Raw genomic sequence first — 18,522 nt, forward strand, 5'->3', positions numbered from 1 at the left:
CTAAATGTCTTCTAAGAGCCTAGGAAGTAGTGGAAGTGTTGGCAACACTGCCAGACAATACTGACCTCCCAGTGTCTGGCAAATTCTCTACTTTAGCACCGCTCCGGTGCCAAGGGTGTCAGACTAGAGAGATTCAACATGTGCGGCATATTCACTGATTCCTCCTCCAGGAGTACTCAGTAGAGTTAATTGGCCCGCCTGGCCACCTTAAGCTCTTTCATTCCTGGATGGGACAGATTCCTTGTCACATGGTAAAAATTGGATATAAAAAAAAATGTTGAAATTTTTTTTTAAATTTCAAAGACATCATTCCACACATTTAAAAAAAGGAACAATTTTAGATTTTTGAAAGATTGGGTGAAAATTTGCACAGGCTCATCTTTGCTTAGCATACAACTTGAAGGCACTCAACTACTAGGGGGGAAACCGTGGTTTAAAAGCCTTATACAGGTTGAAACTCTGAAAGCCAGCAACGTCTCTGGTCCAGCAACGTCTGTGGTCTGGCAGGACTATGGATATTTCTGGATCAGAAAGAGCCAGCAGTCAGGAGGCCAGCAGCAGGAGGGCCAGTGACTGGGAGCCCTGCTGGGGCTGGCAGCAATGGGGTCGGCGACTAGCAGTCCTGCTGTGCCGGTGGCAATGGGGCCAGTGACAGCAGGACCAGCAGCTCTGCTGAGGCCGGTGGAAGCAGGGCCGGCATTGACCTCCCATGGTCTGGCAAGCTCCCTCTTCAAGACTGGTCAGTTCCCAAGGGTGCCAGACCAGGGAGGTCCAACCTGTAAAGAAGCGACAAGAGAAAATATTCAGTTTCAAACTTTTAATTTAATTTTTCTTTTCCTTTTTCCATTTCTTCCCTTCCCTTTTTCCCCACTGCAAAATTTGAAAGGGGTAAAAATTATTAAAAAAATCAGAAAACCGAGACAGAAAATGAAAATGACATTTTATTTTCCACTGTTTTATTTCTCTTTAAAAATCTCCTGTTTTGGAAAAAGACCATTTTTCAATGAAAACATTGGATATCTCCTGTGGGGTCGTGAATACCCTCAATTTTCTGCAAGTTGACTGGGAGAACTTTGAAAGTATAGACTATCTAGAAGTACTTTGTTTTTAAATGCAATTTACTGTAACTACTTTACTCTGTGATCTATCAGACTGAGGAAACAGTAATTGAAGCAGAAGTAGCTTAGCCACTGGAAAGGAATAAGACAATCAGGATGAATGTATCTGGGCAAAATATAAGGATTTGATCAAAGTTCTGTGTATTATCAAAAGTAATTCCTTATTGTAATAGGTGGTTACATGCTGGTAGTGAAGTTATGTGATTATAACATGACCATAAAAATAATGCTGCTACCATTGTTCTATAATTGTAAAAAATCTTATGCCAGAGGTCACAAACTCCAAGTTCACAGGCCAGTCTCAGCCAGGGACCCCCAGCAGGCCTGGAGGACTTGTCTGTTACCAGCCCCCAAATTCTATCCCTTCCAACCATCATTCCGCCCTCTTCCCTCTATAGTATTCTGCCCCCTAAGCTCACAGCTGTGGGGATCACTGGGAGAGGGGGCTGGCACCACTTGGTGGAAGGATCTGCGGGGGAAGTGAAGGAGTGCACTGAGGTCAATTTAGCCGATGTAGTGAATTTGAACTCAATGCCCCCAGTGGCACCGGTACTCCTGCTCTTCACAAGCAGTAGAGAAACTAAGAGGATGGTGATTTAAGACATATCAACTCCAGCTACGTAATTAAGATACGCAACTCCAGCTACAATAAGTCGACCTTCCCCTTCTGTGTAGACGTGCCCTATGATCTGGCTGAGTGACTGAAGTCCTCATATCATGATTTCAGTAGGTGAATTCACCACTTACACTAGCATAAACGATCAAGTGACCTGTGCCTCCTGCAGAGGAAGGCAAGACATCTCCAGGGTCTCTGCCTATCAGACCCAGGTGAAAATTCTTTCCCAACCCCAAACTATGGCAGCCAGTTACATTTTGGCACAACACCAGTAAAGAATTATGTGCAGGAGCTTAGAGCCCTCCAAATCTAGTCTCATCATCAGCCATTGGGGATATTTGCTACCAGCAGTCACAAATTGGCTAAATGTCACCATAAGCAGTCTCTTCACATATCCCCTCCATACACTTATCAGTCTTGAAGAAAGCTAGGCTTTTTGCCCCCACTGCTCCCTGGAAAAGCTGTTTCAGAAATTCACTCCGAGGTTCGTTAAACGCCTTTATCCAATGTCAAGTCTAAGCTTGCAATGGCCACTTTATAGCCATTTGTTTTTGTGTCAGCACTGGAGCTCCCTGTATTTATAGAGAACAATCACATCTCCCCTCAGCCTTCATTTGGTTGGTCTCCGAGTCTCTTTTATAAGGTAGGTTTTCCATTCCTCTGCTCCTCCTCCTCTCTGCACCTGTTCCAGTTTGAATTAATCTTTCGTAAACATTGGAGACCAGAATTGCACATCCTCTTCCAGAGGAGTCTCACCAATAGAGGCCTGCATGGATACAAATTTGGTATCTTCATCTGCAAAAATGATCCACAGATATCCACACCCACGTCTGCAGATGCGGATATGTACAGATTTGTGGCGCTCTACTCACCAGTGCCCTGTATGATGGTACTAGCTCTTCCCTGTCTTTACTGGAAATACCTCACCTAACATCTCTTAGGATTGCATTAGCCTCTCTCACAGTTACATCACACCAGCAGCTCATAGCCATCCTGTGATCAATCAATGCCCCCAGATTTTTATCCTCTTTCACTTCCAACTGATAAATCCCTAGCTCATTGCCAGTGAAAATGATGGGAAATTCTTTAAGGACATCCTTCTAACTTTCATATAAGGAAACTGGCAGTAATGAGAAAAATCGAGTTTAACTTTTTTGGCACCTGAAGATAGCTGAAAAGCTTTCTAATGTGATGTAACTCAATGGAATCATGACTCTATTGGCAAACAAAGGGCTTAAAGCAGCAGCCACCAAGCAGTAGATCAGGATTTACTGGTAGATCTTGAAGCCTCTGAAAGGTGATCCTGACTGGTTTGTCTGGGAAGCTATCAAGCGCTGGCACTTCACTTGCTCCTCCACACACCTGTCATGCTACTCCTGCCCTCTGCCTTGGAGCTGCCCCCCTGGGAGCTTCCTGCTTGCAGTGCAGGATGTGGGAGGGAGAAGGGGGGGCACTGATCTCAAGGTGTCTCTTCTCCCCTTTCTTCTGTACCCTATCTCCACACAGAGAGAAGGGGATGGAGGGAGCTTGGCAATGCAAATCTCTGTCACTCTCTCACATACACAGTCTTTCACTCTCATCTCCTGACCCAACACATATGTGGGGGGTTGTTGTTATTGTTGGTGGTGGTGGTGGTGGTACTGGTACTGCTTGCAAAGTGGGTTATTTTTGCTTTTTGATTGGTCTGTGCATTTCATAATTTTCATTTCGCTCTTACATTTAAATTGAATTCTTTGAACAGTGAGTTCTAAAATGCCTAACCTGTCATGGCTGAAGTAATCATTGCTGTGGTAACTGCTGCTCCTGGAAGAGGCTGGCATGTCTCTGAGAAAGGCAGAGCAGCAGCGGGGTCTCCACATGCCGTCTTTGCCTGCAGACACCACTCCTGCTACTGTGATCAGTACTGGGGAACTGTGTTCAGTAGAAACTGTGAGCTCAGTGTGTGTAGATGAGGGGCAGCACATGGTGCCATGGAGCCATAGCTGTACAGGCCAGCTTCTTTCAGGAGTGCTGCAGGGCCAGGATAGGAGTAAGCCTGCCATAACCCCACTGCTCCACCACCCGGAAACCATCTCAGTTAAGTGGTGCCCAGCCAGAGACTGCATCCTGAATCCCTGACCCAGTCCTGAAATACCTCCTGCACCCAACCTCCTGCCCCAGATGTGTGTTATCCTCACCCAAACTCCTTCCTAAAGCTTGCACCCTGAACCTCCTCCTAGACCCGCAATCCCTCACCCTGGGCTAAGTCCGGAGCCCCTCCCACTCTCTGAACCCTTTGGCCCAATACCAGGGCCTGCACCCCAAGCTCCTTCCCCAGCCTGGTGACAGTGAATGAGGTTCAGGGAGGAAGGGAGAAGGAGTAAGCAGAGTGAGGCCTAGGAGAAGGGATGGAGAAGGGAGGGGCCTCAGAGAAGGGGCAGGAAGGAAGCAGGGCAAGAGTATTTGGGTTTGAGGTAGATCTTACATTGCACTTAAATTGAAAAAGTGATCTTGTGGTTAAAAAGGTTGGAGACCATTGGCTTAAAGACAGCTAAAAAGACAACTAAATAACATATTAAGGGCACCTAGTAGAAGCATTATTATGGTGTTGTTACATTCAGACACTTTACGTCTCTGCTTGCACTCCAGGGTGTAGAAATGTATTGCAATGCACTGTCACAGAAGCATACCTCTGGGGGAAATGCCTAGAGAGACCTATAAAAAATAGCCTATTTGATGGTAGTTGGGTCTTTGTTACCTTTCCCTACACTGTCTGCTAAAAAGTTGCATAAAAGGACTTTGACACATTTTAGTATAATTCTAGCAAGCAGGAACCCACTTTATGGCAATTAACACACTTGACAGCCAGATATTATGTGCTTAGCACATTTCCTATTGAACATACCAGGTAAAACTCTGGGGTTCTCAGGTGGTGTTCAGTAGCATAAAGAACCAGATTAATAATTAGGACTAAGGTATATAGAACCGAAAAAAGCTCCATTGCATAGGAAAGAGATAATCCACTGATACAGAATCAATTAATGATACTGCATGTAATGTTAATCAGCCATTTGGTTGAGCTGTCAAATATTAACTATTGAGGACCTGATTCACCATTTCCCCATCTCTTATGCGGTCATATAGTGCAAAATGAGCATGATCCCCTGCCAACTCAGAGCAATAGTGTTTGACACCAGCTTCCATACTCAGTTGCAGCCCGCCAAATGGGATAGCGACAGTGAATTGAGACCAAAATAACTGCCAGTTTTAAACACTTATCATCTAAACCTGACACTTTTAGGAGCTTATGCTATGCCCATAGTTGTCTACAATCTGAAATGTCTCAAACAGGAGCAAAAACCTAATCAAGGTCCATTACAGTAAAAAGAAACTTAAGGCTTGATTTGTGTTAGAGCTCATATTTGTGATGATCTCTGAGAGCAGTGCTCTGAGCAAAGACTGTGTCACAGGCAATGGTTCTGTAATGCCCTGGCAAAGAAGGTAGTCCTGCATCCTGAAGTATGAACAAAAATAAATCCCATATGGACACTGCTTTCACATTCTTTTACCAGGTCCTGGAAAAACACAGAACCCCCTCAATAGATAGCTTGCATGCAGTCACGCCGTAGGACATCAGAGCTTTTCATCCCCCTGCTGACACCAAGAATATCCAGTGCTCAGGAAACATATTAAACTATTGAGCGAACAAGGGTAAAATTAAAGAGAAACAACAGGAATTGATGTAAAATGACATTTGCCACTGGAACCTCCATGCAGCACACACAGTATTCCTCCTCTAATCAGAAGCAGACTCCCCCCTTCCAGTTGAGCCACATGCTCTGTTGATTCACTTTTTGCATTAGGAATACGGACCCTTCAGTGAAAACTTCATTTCCCATATCTTGAGGGAAATCCATAAGGCTGCTAACAGATTATCACCCCCTTTTAACAGTCAATTCTGTCCCATTCTGCTATGTGAAATAGTCTAGCGGTGTTAACTGCAGTGATGATAAAGCAGGTGCTCAATGGATGGCCACAGGACAGCAGCAGCAGCTTCACAGACATGGACTTGCCTACCCAGTCATCAAAGCCCAGATTCTAGAAATTCAATAGAGCACCAGGTAGCCCTGAATCCAGATACCAAGACAATGAGCTGAGTCCACCTGCTTGTCATACATCACCGTCTTCCACTTGATCCTGACATTCTCTCTCCATCCCATGTCCTCTCGCACCTCAGGACACCACCCACCATCTCCCTGAGTCCCCTGTATTTATTTGTTGCTCCCACACAACTTCCTACCCTTCAGTCAGCTCCAATCATTGTCTATTCCCCTCCCCCACAATCTACTCCCTAAATTTAAATGATTGAAAGTCATGAGTGTGTACGTGCACATATGTTAAAAAACAAGAGCTGCACATGAGATATAAAATAACTGCCTAATAGAGATGGTAGAAAAAATTGTTGTTTAAAATCTTTTTGGTGCAAGTTGAATTTTTGATGAACCAATTTTGGGGGGGAAATGTCTGCTTTCTGTAAACATTTTTTATTTTTAAACTGCATTTTTTTACTTAAACTTAAAGTGTTTTATAATAATTTTCCAACCAACTCTACTGAACAGACTATTTGTAACTGTGGAGAAATCCCTCCCACCCGCCCAAATCTTCAGTCTGGTCTTATAACTAAGTATTCAACAATTTAGACCACTAACTGTGTCTTATTTGTTTGTGCACACTTTTCATAGTCCAAGAACAAATAATAGCAGGACTGTCCATCCACTACTGTAATAACTTATACTGCCTATGCAGTGACTCATCTGAAGGAAGAATAAAAAAAAATTTTCTTCAGTGACTTTGTAAGGAGGAATCAAACGATTTTTTAAAAATCCACAGAATTATTAGTTATATACAAATAAATCTGTGGGCATATTACTGTAACAAGTTCTTTTGGCCTCCTTGCTTATTTATTTTCTGACTGCATGATCATGTAGGTTGTCTTTGGAATTTGTAAACATTTGTTTAGAAATCTAGGCACAATTCCTATGGATCATTATGTAAGTTCAGTGGTCTGCCTGTGCAGCATTCATTGCTGGATCAGGGTATTATTTGGGGGGGGGGGGGGGGGGCGGAAATCTAAACCAGACTGATTCTATGTTCCTGATATTTCTTCATGTGGTTATGGTGGTGTGTGGTTCTCTCCCCTTGTTTAGGATAGGGTTTCCCATTATTGGTCTAACTGTGCTTCCCCCAAAAGCCACTGGTAAAATTCCCATGACTTAATGAGAGCTGTTTTAAAGACAGAAAATAAAATAGGATAGCGATATTTTCTACATATCCTGCCAAATTTTGTAGCGAATATAATTTATTCAATAATTCATCATGTGACCAGAATGGTTATGTCAGTCAGTTCTGGTCAAGTGTTTATTTAACAGGTTTTGTAATTGTTCAGAATGGAAGTTAAGTGTAGGATGAGAGATATATAACTAAACATTAATAGTTACAAGAATAATACTAAATTGTAATGGTCTCAGAATATAACAGAACAGAATATTCTGGCCTAAATCGTAAGGGTCAGAATATAGTTACCTTAGCCACATTGATTAACAAGAACAGTCCCATTCACCAGTGCTCTGGTCCCAAATGTGTTTTCCAAATCTGGGATTAGTGTTCCCTGTAAACTTGGGTGGCCATACAGAAGATATTCAAATGCCACCTATATGATAAGCAGAGAGCCCACAGCTGTCCATAGTTGGTAGCATCTGTTTCTATTAATTGTACACATCTGCACGTCTCGGTGCACATAAATTTATTCTGCACACAGAAAAAATAGAGGGAACGTTGTTTGGGATTATTATAAATTTTGTCTGGAAATCATACAAGTTATCACAAATAAAACTAATGACTTTTTTAAAAATATCTTGGGGTTTGGATAGTTTTGTTAATTGTTTAAAAAAGGCCTCATCCACCTCTTCCACCTGGCTAGGTGGCCTGTAGTAGACTCCTAGCATGATATCACCCTCGTTTTTTACCCCTTTTAGCTTAACCCAGAGACTCTCTACACAGCTATCTCCTACGTTCATCTCCACTTCAGTCCATATATCATGTTGAAAATCCAAATTCTATAACTACTTCACTTACAGACCATAAATGGAGCTTATGTACCACAAATGGAAATGTTGCTGATGCGTAACTATGGATTGTAAAAACCCAGCAAACTAGATTTTCTATTTTGATTCATGTATCAGCAGGGTAGGATCTTAGTCTGTTTCTGCAAAAATAATGAGGAGTCCTGACACACATTAAAGAAAGATTTATTTGGGCATAAGCTTTCGTGGGCAAAGACCCACTTCATCAGATGCATCCCATTAACCCATTGTTATTCATGTTTCTTGTAATTTTCTGAATCTGCCAATTGACTACCATTAATGCTATATACACTAGAATCATTTTTATTGTTCAAAGATAATTACTTAAATACTTGTTAAGTTTATACATGTTGCAGATATAGCATTAATGACTAATTTGAGTATACTGTGAATCAACACTGAAGGGAAAATAGTGGACATCCTTATCTTGCTCACAATTTTAGCCTTGGCTAGGTATCTACATACAGCATACAAAAATGTATGCTGTACAGTATCTCAATTTTTTTTTATATTAGGCCCAAACCCAAATTCCTTGATTATAGCTAGAAGACACTGTATGGCCATTCAACTCTATCAAATGCCTTCTGGCAGCCTGTGATGCAGCAATTGCAAAGTGTTCTGATGATTAGGCTTCAAGCATTAACTGTATTATTCCTTGAGCAGAGTCAGTTCCTGACCTTCCATTTATAAAAAACACTCAACCTTTTTATGTAATTGTGGAAATATGGCTGTTTAATCTGGCAGACAAGATTTGTTGCTAACCTTTTCCAATTTACATTTAAGAAAGCAGTTGGCTGGAAACCTCTGCGCTGGTTTCCCATTTATCCTATTCTGGAATTAGTGTAATCAGAGCTGTTTTCATATTCTCTGGGATAGTGCCAATGTTGAAAAATTTCAACTACGTTAGTACTAACATAAAGTTATGTGATATTTAAAGGCTTTACGAATATTGTACAAAACTATAAAGCCCAGGTAATTGTGGGCTTCAATTCTCATTTGTGCCAAGTATACAGAATCACATTCCATTGTTTTAACTGCGTGATAGTACCACTTTCAATATTCTGTCTTTCACAGACATTCATATAAAAGTCAGTTCAACCGTGATAAAAATAAAAAAATAAAAATATTACTTATATCAGCAGGTTATTCATACAAATGTAAGCAGCGGAGGAGTTTTCCCATCTTTAGGATTGATTTTTTAAAGGTTCTGGTAACAAATGAAATTACAATTTATTTTTACTTGAAATTTTAAAGAAAATAATCACTAAAGTTCATTTTTAACCATTACTATCACGTAATGTATCAGCACCTAGTTAGGTGATCAGGCAACTAAGTTGCCAAACCTGGGAAAGTAAAGTAGAGAGAATTGTTGCTTCTCAGTTATGAAAAACCAGACAGCTGAAGCTCTAAATATGGTGCAGAGGGCAAAGGGGGGTACAAGGGCAGAGAAGGAAGAAAAATATAACCTGGACATGTGCTAGATTTGTAGAGTTCAGTTCTGCACTGTGAACCTTAACTGAACTCAGGTATGCCCAGATTTGGAGTTCTAATTCAAGCCCATTGTTAAGGCATTTTTGAGTTGTGAAATTCCAATCCAGACCTGAGAGAAAGAGGTAGGTTCCTGTTAATTCAATGAAGAATAGCTAGAAGTGGAGGGAGAAAATGGAGGCCTCCCTTAAAACTTACAAGCCAGTGGTTAAGTACGCACCCAGGCTGTATGAGCCTCTGGTTCACTCCACTCTCCTGCCCATTCAATATCCAACACAGTCTCCCGCCTCTCAAATATGTCCTTCAACCATCTGCCTATAGAATTTTGGATCAAATTAATATTTATTACAAATTGCAACGGCTTCAACAAGACTGATGAAGAGTGACTCACATCTGACTAGTCAATAGTTCAGTGATTAGGATACTCACCTGAAAGGTGGTGAATCTTGTTCAAATCTCTTCCCCTCAGGCACTGCGGGGAAATGAACTGGGCATTCCCATGTCCCAGAAGCATACCCACAGTACTGGACTAAAATGTATTTATATGGAAGACTGCGACCTCTCCTTTTCTGAGTGGAATTAGGCATTCTCTGAGTCTGAGCATTCGAACCAAGATTGGGACCTATGGCTGAGCAAGATGGGTTAACACCTGTTTTCTCCACATTTGAGAATGGCACCAAGGGTACATCTAGACGACATGCCTCTGGCGACAGAGGAATGTAGATTAGACTGCCCGACATAGGAAAATGAAGCGGCGATTTAAATAATTTAAATAATCGCCGCTTAATTTAAATTTCAATGGCTGCCACACTGAGCCAATCAGCTGTTTGTCGGCTCAGCGCGGTAGTCTGGACGCTCCGCGGTCGACATCAAAGGCATTTGTTGACCTCCCAGGTAAGCCTCATCCCAGGAGGCATACCTGGGAGGTCGACAAATGCCTTTGATGTTGACCGCGGAGCGTCCAGACTACCGCGTCCAGACTACAGCGTGGCAGCCATTTAAATTTAAATTAAGCGGCGATTATTTAAATTATTTAAATCGCCGCTTCATTTTTCTATGCCAGGTAGTCTAATCTACAAGCCTCTGTCGCCAGAGGCATGTAGTCTAGATGTACCCTAAGGCTTAAGAGATGAGATAAGTATCTAGACAACTGCCTGAGGCTGCAGAACACCTTCTGAGGCAGAATCTAAAATTGTCTTGGGGATTTTGCAGCAAAAATTTAGGTAACTGACTAAATTCAGACACCTCCAGGATTAGACAGCAGCTAAGAGCAGATTTTGTGGATCACAATGAACTTCAAGTCTGGATTTTAGGCACCTAAATCCAGCATTTAGGTAGTTAAAATGAATCTATGCCAGTGACCCTGAGCTAACTGAATTTTAGGAGGACTACAGGATTTATGGGGATGACAACAGATGGGTCTTAACAGACTAATGGTAAAATGGGAAGTAAAAAAGGAGATAATTATAATGTTTACCTTGTTGCAAATCCAGGGTTATAATAGGTTGAAAAAAAAAAGTACTGTACAGATGGTGACCATGCACAATTATGTCCACATTTTCATAATGTCTATGCAATTTAGTAAAATTTCACACACAAAATTTCTGAGAGTGCATGCAAAAGTCACACAACTCATAGGCTTCTGGGGGAAAATATTGCTAATTTACTGAAGTGGCAACACAAAGCTGTGGAACAATGATCATTGCATTATTTTTTAATGTTTAAAGTGATTAATTCCAGGTTTTCCAGATAGTCTATATAATATGTCGAGGAAATGGGACAACGTAATACCAGAATGCAAAATATACAAGATAGACAGAGTAGGTCACACTAGTGTGATGGGGGACATTATATGTTTAAAAAAAAAGCAAAGAGTTGAATCTGAAATGTTAAAGGAATCAAATGGTACCAAAGAATCTTTGTTGGTCTAAATTCCATGCTTAAACAATACGAGTATAGCAGTAGGAATATACTGCTGACCACTATTGTGACTAGTTTTCTGAAAACTTTTGCTCAATGCACAGTAGTCAAAAAGGCTAACTTATGTTAGGAACTATTAAGAACAGGATAGAAAATATGACAGAAAATATGAATTCCACTATCTAAATTCATACTGCACTCATATAATGTCTAGTTCTTGTCACCCCATGTCAAAAAAGATGGCATAAGACTTGAAAAGGTTTAGAGAAAGGCAACAAAGGTAATCCAGGAAATGAAATGGCTTCCATGCAAGAAGAAACAGATATCAGAAGGGGTAGGATAGAGGACTCTCAAATCATGAATGAAGTGGAAAAACAGAAAATGGAATAGAGGTGAGCTATTTATCCTTTCACACAATACAAATGCCAGAGCTCACCCAGTGATTATATTAAACCAGCAATCAGGCAGATCGTTTAATACAAACAAGTACTTTTTCGTCTAATGTGGAACTCATTCGTGGGGAATGATGTGATGGCCAAAAATATAACTGGTAAATTCAGGGCCAATAGGTCCACCTGTTTCTATTAGTCAAGATGGCAAGGAATGCAACTCCATGCTCAGGGTGACCTTAAACCTGACTGGCAGGAGTGTAAAATAGGTGGACCACTGTCCTGTTCTATATTCCCCTTCTGAAGCTGGTTTTCAACAGTGGCCTGTAACAGGATATTGAGCAAGATCTTATGTTCTTATCTTGTGTGCTTTTGGAAAGCATTCCCATATGAACGCTGTGTGTTTATTGCGTGTCGGAATAAACACCTCGGGATGTTTGTAAAGAGACATGTACCAACTTGCAGCAAGAGAGAGCACATTAGTGGTTTGAAAGTATGTTCACCGTAGGCACTTAGACTGAATATACTTGAAGGACAAATGCATGATATAATTGTGATTGTTCTTGCGTGTCACATGCCTGGACCACTATGCCTCAAAATGAAACTCTCAAGGAAAAATCCACAGTAGATAAGGCAGGAAACCAGGAGTGACTGTGCACAAGAAAATAATAGGCATCACTAACTCTCAAGCCACATGCCAAGATTTCTGAACCAGGACTGATTTTGTTTCATAAACCAAATCTTAGAGGTGTAGAGCTGGAAAGCATATACAAAAGGGGCATTACAGAACATAGTGTCAAAGGAAAATGCTGATGTGTTGGCTTCTACAAGCTTCCACAAGGGGGATTTTACAGTATCCATTACTTCCTGTCTCAGTGCACATGCTGAATTTCTGAAGACAGCCATTTTTCTCAAAATAAACATGGGTCCAGCAGCAAGATTATTCATTCATTTATTTGCTACTGGAAAAGCTATTTCACCATTGCCATCAGCCTTTCTAAAGTTTGTCCCACAAACTTTTAGGAGTTTGCTCATATGAGGAACTTTTCACAGAAGCTTATTTAATTCAGTTCTTTAAACGTACAGAAGTTGAAATTGTATTTATCGTGTATGCAGATTCTTATTGAAAAGGAGGGCAGGGCACAGCTCGATCAACATTGTCTGTAAGCTTCTGCGAAGTTTACAACAGGAAGTGGGACTGAAATGGGTTTAAAAACTACAGATTTCACAAGATCCTCTCTTCATAATAAAATTTCCTAGCCAAAAAACACCATCCCTTTTGCTAGGGCGATTGCAGGGTGGCCAACAGAATTACCTGGCTCCTGGGCTCTAACTCCCCATGTGTGTTGCCTGGGGAGGAATTTCTGATTTCTCACATCAGAATGTGAGCCAGCAACAGACTTTCACTTGTGGGTGGGTGGGAAAAGAATGGGAGCTGCTTCCAGTCAAAGGGGGTGGAGGAAAGGGATTACCTATCCTGCATCTTTGCAGAGTTTCTCTCTTCCTCCCCTTTCCCTTGTGGCTGGAAGCAGCTGGTCCTTTCCTGCCTGCACAGTGTTTGAAGGCTCTGTGCACCAGGGCCCAAGGAACCTAACTGCAAGGGCTGCAGGGAACTGGCTAGAGAGGTGGCACAGCAAAGGAGAATTCCTAATAGGGATGTAAGTGACTAGTGACTCGACTAGTCGATTCCTCCCCACCTTGCTGCATCTATCAGAAAGACACAGCAAGGAGGGGCGGGAGCAGGAGCCGGTGCTGGGGAACAGAGGAGCACAGGCATAGCTGGGACCAGGCGCGAGCCAGGAATCAGCTGATTCCCAGCTCTCACTCAGTCCCCTCACTATGTCTCTGCCTTTTAAAAGGCAGAGCCACAGTGGGCTTAGCTCCCCAGGCTGGTAGCTAACCCTGTGGTTTCCCTCCTTTTCAACTAATTGATGAAAATTCCACTGACTACTCCATTATCTGATTACACGCCATTTAACATCCCTAGTTCCTAGCGGATGAAGCATCCCCTTGGTTCCCTGGGGGCAGAACATAGGGCAGGGGGGCAGCGGAAAGAGAGTGCTAAGCCTCTGCTGGGGAGCTGCTGTCAAGCCTGCACGGTCAGGGCATGAACAGGCTAGAAATTGTTGCCCCCACCCGCTATTCCAGAGCTTAGCTGAGGGACTTTCCTGTGCCAGTGCTATCCAGGGGTTTGGATCCTCCTGGCCTGTGCTCCAGGCCAGAGGGCCTTGGGGTCTCCTGTGGCACTGGCCCAGCCAGAGACAGTGGTGAAGGAAGTAGCCTACCAGTCAGGCTGCTGGTGAGCTGGGCTCTCTGACCAAGGGCTGGCTCTCTGCACATCACTGGGAGTGGGATGTGCCCTGTTGCGAGAAGAAAGATATGGAGGAGCAGTGGGGCTGGACAGAGTATGAAGGGACAAAGCAGGGAGAGGACAGCAAGAGAGGGAGCACTTAAAGGGCCAGCAGAGGCGACATGTAACTGGCTGGCACCTTGCACCTGCCCGCCTGCACTCATCAGCCCCTCACCTCCACCCCAACTAGCATTGTGTAGCCAATGCTAGCCAGAGACAGGATGGAGAGTGTAGGACATTGCTAGATGACAGATAGCATGTAGCCCCATGTGCTACAGTTTTGCCTGACCATCAGCTTTGCACACGCCTCCATCGTTAGCCCTGGACTTCCCCACTCCCCAATCACCACTGGTGGGCTGGCAAGCAGCCACTTGGACAGCAGCAGGATCTTCCAGTACTGATGGGGGAGAGAAAGAAAATATAGGACAATCTGCCCATTAAAAAAAAAAAAAAAAAAAAAAAAAAAAAAAGAGAGAGAGAAAGAGAGAGAGAGGACACCTGCAAGAGGGCTTGAAAATACAGGACTGTCCTTTTAAAAATTCAATGTCTGATCACCCTATCCTTTCAACTACTGAGACAAATTGAAGCTTTTCCCCATCCTCAAGAACATTCATATCTCTTTAGTCTAAGACAATCATTTCTCTCACACACACACAGATCCAAAGATGATAGCTACACGGGAAAACAAGTGATGACCAAGAAACTTACATTCACAAGAACCTTCAAATTTATGAAGGCATGTTATCAAGGGTACTGTAAAGGACTGTAAAGGACTGTAATGACCAATTTCATACACCCATAAATACTTGTACATGTACACATGGGATAATTAAATATATTACCTGCTTGATTTGCACATGAAAAATTCATACAAAGTTGGAAGCATTTTTGAAAATATGGTCTGTGACATCTACATTTTAAAACATGCAGTACACATTTGTAGGGTAAACTGAGGCAGCCCTAAATGTGCTAGTAGGCCTCTAAACAGCATGACTCCATCCACAGTCAGGATAAGAGCTGCAGGCAGTAAAAAGACCCTGGGCACGATAGCAACCACATTCTAAGATACTCAGACAGGTCTCCAGTTAGTAACGTAACACATTTTGCTTAAGAGAACATTCAGAAAATTTGCTTAACTGTCTTGTTTCACTCCTAAATAATGAGCCTGAGAACCAAGCGCTACACCAACTCAAGGCCATACCCGCCTGCTATAGAAACATCATCTATGCAGACTAAAATGTTATTACTGTTTTGCTGACATGTTTTGGCATTTGAACAGTAACTACCTGTATATTAATTAATGAGTTGTTACTTTGCAATGGGCAGAGATATTATGTAATGGGCAGAGATATTATGTAATCTTTAGTAGTTCTATTGGCTTATGTGCACCCCTGCATGTCACTCCATCAGCTGGTGTATAATAAATCCTCCGCTTGTTTTCACCTGCATCCAGAGTGTCCTGGATTATTTCCAACAACATTGAACCTATGTATTTTGGCACTCTCAGGACCTGACCAGCACCTCACCAGAGAATTTGCTGACCAAGGGAGGTCATTATTGTCGAGCAGCATTACCAACACTTCCACTGCTTACTGAGATGTTAGAAGACATTTAGGGGTAAATTAGAACTAAAGAACAGCACAGAACAATGAGAGCCAGGACTGGTTGCTGTAAACAAATATAAGGAACTGCGGGAAACTTGGCCACACCTATGATAAGTGGACATCAGGCTAACTACAATCGTGCCGGACCATGGATGTTGCCAGGAGACAGAGTGACAGATTAGAGAGGTTCAGCCTGTACAATGGAGAGGGCCCTGCATAGATACAAAATTCGTATCCACGTCTTATCTGCACAAACGGTTTGTGGATATTTGCATTCACCGAGACAGAAATCAGCAAATGTAAAGTGGGTATGAGCAGATTTTCAGGGCCCTAACTATAAAATTTGGGTCTGAATCCATCTGTGATCCACAAACATAGCCTGCAGATATCTGCAGGTCTCTGGCAGTAGATGTTATTTTGGGCAGAAGACAAATTGGGAAGGGAGAGAAATATGTTTTACTTCTCATCAGAAAATAATTCACAAGCATGTTTTTTCTGTTTCCACAGATGAAGTATTTTTTGTTCTCGTTTTGAACTTTTTACAGAAGCAAAAGGTGACATTTATAGGTTGTAAACTCACTTAACCAGGAAAAATGAGGAGTGGGTCCCCTTTGTACCCTGCATTGTCCTTTTCCTTCCAATGAATCCTTGCGCCACAGAAAAATTATTTCTTGAAATTATGATATTTAAAAAGGCCCTTTTTAAATCAAACTAAAACTAAGGAGCTAGGATGACGAGAAGAATGAAAAAACATGTACAAAATCTCACTGTTTTATAAATCGTAAGTGAGCCCAATCCCATCCAATTGTCTGATATTTCTCTTTGTGTCCTATCATGCCTTGTCTGGACACAGTATAAGAGCCATATCTTTTAAATCCGAAGCACCATAACACGAATAGCACTGTGTAAATCACGAATAATCATAGCCAAGGGAAAATCTTAACATGTTTGGGTCAATTTAAATGTTAACTGGTTTCTGTTTTTTCTTGGTAATTCTGAGGTCGGAATTTTTAACTGGACTTCACTTGTATTTTGTAAATGCCGGATCTACAGAACACTTGAGCTAGGAATGAAAGAGGCGCTCACTCATCCAGCTGAAAGTACAGGTAGAATTTTATAAAAGCAGAATATAACTGCCTATGCTGGAATTTCACCAAGAAAAGAATAAGCTAACAATGCTCTTCTTGGAAGAAATACGATGGGATCTTTAAAGACAAATGGCCTCTGTTTAATATCCCATCTGAAAGCATTGTGATCAAAGGAATAAAACAGGAATATTTAGTACTAAACTCCACTCTGCCCAGGGATATCACTTGCAAGTTGGGATTCTCTCTCTTCGACATTCACATGATTGTTTCAGTGTGTGAGACACAAATATTCTAAAGAGCATGTTCACCTTCCACCAAGATATCTTAAACAGCAGAAACTGGGATGCAGAACATCACAGAAGTGTCAGAACATGATATATGGTTTCAATTTCTCAGTCTGGTGCAGATTAATACAAAAAGTGAGGGGTCTTTTAAAAAGACAAAATTTTTAGTTTAGGAAAATATTGTTTTAAGGGTGATTTTATAAAGCAGATGCTCATAAAAGCTGAACAACAAGGAAACGTTTACGATTGAAAGTAAACATAAGACTAGTGTTGGCCTACACATAGTGAGAAAGACACTTGTCTATAGTAGCTGTATTGCTGGAATCTGACAACTGTCTCCTATGTGCATCAGGGATTAAAATTTCTGAACTAGTTCAAGCAATTGTCTTGGGTCTAAAAGCTATTGATACAGTCTTCAAAACGATGCTGTCCTGCTACCATATTATTTTGAGATAACAGCCACACGTGTTCTTTGAATTGATTTGTAAGATTATGGAGACAATATATAGTGTAGGGATTGGATAAACCCTAGGAAATTCAGATTCTAGATTTTATTTCATAAACTTGGAATCAATCCCCCTTTCCAAAGACCTGATACATGCACTTTCTGTTTTGAATATTGCATTTTATTCACATATGATCTTGTTCTCTGATGATCTGGCACGATGCCTTAGCACTATTCAATGATCTACTGAATACCATGATTCTGCCATGTGGAAAACTATAAAAAACATGCGGCATCAATTAGACTTCACTATTTCCCTGAGAATTCAAATACAAATTTGTGTGTGTGTGTGTGTGTGTGTGTGTGTGTGTGTGTGTGTGTGTGTGTGTGTGTGTGTGTGTGTAGATATATTTATATAAAGACTGCTTATAAAGTTTGGATTTCCATTAACCAGAAACAGTTTGTGTAAGTAATTTCTATTCAAACTATTCTACCAGTCCTAGGTAATAAAAAAGAATATATCCTCTGCATTTGTTGGACTGTAGACATAGAGTATTTCATGCTCTTAGGAACATGAAAATACAAGATTGTCAGGCACACTATAAAATTACTTTACTAAACATCACAATTTTTCATAACACCGAGGAGACATTTGGAAGACTAAACCTATTATTGTTTGTGCTTATTTTTATACACCTTTAGCATGCATGGTGATTTACAGATGCGAATGAAGACAAGGACCTTAGCCTGAGGATTTTACAGTCTAAATTAGATAGCATAATAAATAACAGTAGACAATAGGAGGGAAAAGGAGAAACTCACATGACAACAATAAGACTTCCATTGTTATTAACAAAGAAAGTAAGGGGTGGATTAGGTGTGATGCTAGCACAGGTGGGGCACCAGGAAGGCAATACGGAATTTCTCCTCCTCCCCACTACTCTCTGCAGTGCACAAGTTGGCCCTAAACACCCAATTCAGCAAGGTATGTATGTTTAACTCTAAGTAGGTGCTTACGTACCATTGAAGTCAAAGGGTTTTTTTTTTTCATATCGCAAGAGAGGGGATTAATCTACACAACATTAAATAACCAGTCCA

The 18,522-nt window shown here is 41.5% G+C and overlaps 1 long non-coding RNA gene across 2 annotated transcripts in view; it reads right to left on the minus strand.

The window, feature by feature from the left end:
- Window positions 1-302: 302 nt before the first annotated feature.
- Window positions 303-18,522, minus strand: part of LOC142829572 (uncharacterized) — a 142,297-nt gene continuing 124,077 nt past the window's right edge. For both annotated transcript variants that reach the window (XR_012904099.2, XR_012904100.2), the window contains exon 4: window positions 303-776. This is a non-coding gene — a long non-coding RNA (uncharacterized LOC142829572). The remainder of the gene's footprint in view (window positions 777-18,522) is intronic.

The sequence above is a fragment of the Pelodiscus sinensis genome, chromosome 4 (genome assembly GCF_052426305.1).
Source record: "Pelodiscus sinensis isolate ZL-2025 chromosome 4, ASM5242630v1, whole genome shotgun sequence".
Lineage (NCBI taxonomy): Eukaryota > Metazoa > Chordata > Testudines > Trionychidae > Pelodiscus > Pelodiscus sinensis.